Consider the following 3,077-nt stretch of genomic DNA (forward strand, 5'->3'; position numbering starts at 1 on the left):
CATACCAACTTAAGTTACCTCAAGAGCTAAGTAGTGTACACGATGTTTTTCATGTGTCAAATCTCAAAAGACGTCTATCTGATGACACTCTTGTTGTACCTCTTGATGAGATACAATTCAATACCAAACTCAACTTTGTAGAAGAACCTGTCGAAATCATGGATCGAGAAACCAAACAATTAAAACAAAGTTGTATTTCCATAGTGAAAGTTCGATGGAACTGTTTACGAGGACCTGAATTTACTTGGAAATGTGAAGATAAGATGAAACAAAAATACCCCCAACTATTTAACAAAACCCCATCCACAAGATAAATTTCGCGATGAAATTATTCTAATGGGGGGAGAATGTAACACCAGTCAAAATTAGGTCAATAACAATCACATGTGATTATGCCAATCACGTAATGTGATTTTGTTAAACTAGTAATGTGATAAACTTACTATGTAATTCATGTTAAAGTACGAACTTTCATACATAATTTATGATACAACTCAAAGTATACGTCCATATGATTCCAAAAATATAGAGAACATCTAAATCTGACTTCGCGTGAAGAAGTTATGATAAACCGAACACTATAAAATCTCTATAATAAGAGGAATTTAAAATAGACTTAGAGTTAGCTATTGGAGTCTGAAATAAAGTCGTAGTACTCAGAATTATCTACGCGTGGATATAAAGAACGTCAAAAACGGAGTTTGTATGCAAAAGTTATGACCTTCCGAAGATGCAGCTGTCTAAGGACATGACACGTGGCAGAAACCCTAGCCGCCTTAAGTCACGACGTGAAAATGAAGTTCACGACGTGAAACGTGTCGGGGACACTAATCGGGGCTAGAAAACACGTGTTAAAGCTACGGGGTGACTCATGGATGTTCACGACGTGACCCAAGGTATGTCACGACGTGAAATGGCCCAGAAGAGCCTATAAATAGCGATCAAGACCATTTCATTCCTTACACCAAATCTCTTCTTTCTGTCTCGTTTCCGAAGGCCGTTTCCCTTCCCGAGCCTCACTACGACGAGCCTCTGACCGTTTAGATTCTATAGATCACGCTACTAGGGTGAGTTTCACGGCCCCACTTTCTAATATTTTCGGGGGAAAACGCATGCTAAATATTATATATACGTTATTATTATGTATATATGATAGTATATTAGTATCAACGTAGATAGTTATAATAACCGGGATATAGTTATTTTGTATCTGAAAGTATACAGCTATCGTAAAGTTGTTAGCATGTTATTGTTATAGTAGTATACTAATGTAGATCTTGAGTTATACTTAGGATTCTATATATATTTTGTGTGCGATATAGTTCCAGAGTTATACTCGGAAGTTCTATATGTAATTGATAAGTATGTTGTTATTGTTGGTTTTATGTCAAGATAAAACCAGGTATGTTATATGTTGTTGTTATTGGTTTTATGTCAAGATAAAACCAGGTATGTTATATGTTGTTGTTATTGGTTTATGTTAAGATAAAACCTGGTTTTACCTCAAGTTATAGCTGTTATACTGCCTAAATGTTATGAAGTTAGGAGTAATGTTTAAAATCATAGTCTAGTAACTTAGGGTTTTAGACATGAAAATGCTTTTGTTGTTAGGACTATAGAACGCCGTCAAAGTCTACATGAGCTACCTCATTCATCAACTAAGATTGGGGATCTTAGTGGAAGTCCTCTGACCTGTAACCGTTAATCCCGTGTGAGCGAGGAAGTCGTGTATGAATAAGATACGGGTTGACGAACCCACTCGTGGTTGTTAATTACAACCCAAGACAAGCGAGTGACGATCCGTTCCTTTTATTTGTTATTGTTCCGGCGTCGATGAAGCGCACGGTATTGTTTCTCATGGTAAATCATGAGTGTATTGTTTCTCATGGTAAATCATGAGTGTGTTTTGTCAGAGGTTTTGTTGTCAAGCAGCGGTTACAGACTCATGGTAGCAACTTGTTAGAAACATTATACTTTGTCGTATACAAGTATTGATGTTAAGTATAAGTTTCCCCCTTCTTATACCCTAGGTACTACTTGTATATTAAGTAGATAACTATACCTATTCTACTTACTCGTATAGAATTAAAATAAGATTTATACGTAGCAACTTAGTTTGTATGGAATTACAAACATTTATATTTTTAATATATAAGACTTATAGGTATATAATTATTTGGTAAGTAAACCATTATACCTAGGATATATATATATATATATATATATATATATATATATATATATATATATATATGTATATATATATATATATATATATATATATATATATATATATATATATATATATATATATATGTATCAATTGTTTGAGAGTCAAAATGATACTTTCAAAACTATACTTTTGAACTTGGAAAATGTATTATTTTTATATGGAGTCAAAACCTGTGAACTCACCAACTTTATGTTGACATATTTTAAAATGCATGTGCTTTCAGAAAGTTGATAACTATGATACGAGTAATGACGTTACACCGCCCGGTGTTTCCGCCGACGGCCGGGGTGTGACAGACAATACTCCTTCAACATCATAGTCTTCAAGTCTTCCCAGCTTACTGAATTAGCCACGGCGAGAGTTAGAGATTTTACATGGCCGTTCCACCAAGTAAGGGCACCGCCAGTGAAAGTGCAAGCTGCGAATTTGACTTTGTTTGCTTTGGGGCACATACAGATCTCGAAGACAGATTCGGTCTTCTCGAACCACTGCATCAAAGCGATGACTCCCCCACTACCATTGAACGAATCGGGTTTGCCATTAGTGAAGTCCTTATAGGAACATTCTCTCGAACGCCCTTGGCTATATCCTTGAGTGGAGTTATTAGTACCACTCCCTGTCCTCCTGGCACCGTCAGTGCTGATTTGGGACACAGGAACTGCCACTGCGGCCGTAACCGCAGCCTGGAACATAACAAGATCATACTGGGGAGGCGACGGTGGTGGATTTGTTTACGTTCCGCCAGTGCGTCTAGCAGACCTACGAGGTGGCATCTTTCTGTAATAGAATTTAAAAGACGAAATGAGTATAATTCTTTTAGTAATGGTTATTAGTCAGGTGTCGT

This window comes from Lactuca virosa, chromosome 6 (assembly GCF_052849685.1).
Source record: "Lactuca virosa cultivar CGN04683 chromosome 6, Lactuca_virosa_CGN04683_v6, whole genome shotgun sequence".
Lineage (NCBI taxonomy): Eukaryota > Viridiplantae > Streptophyta > Magnoliopsida > Asterales > Asteraceae > Lactuca > Lactuca virosa.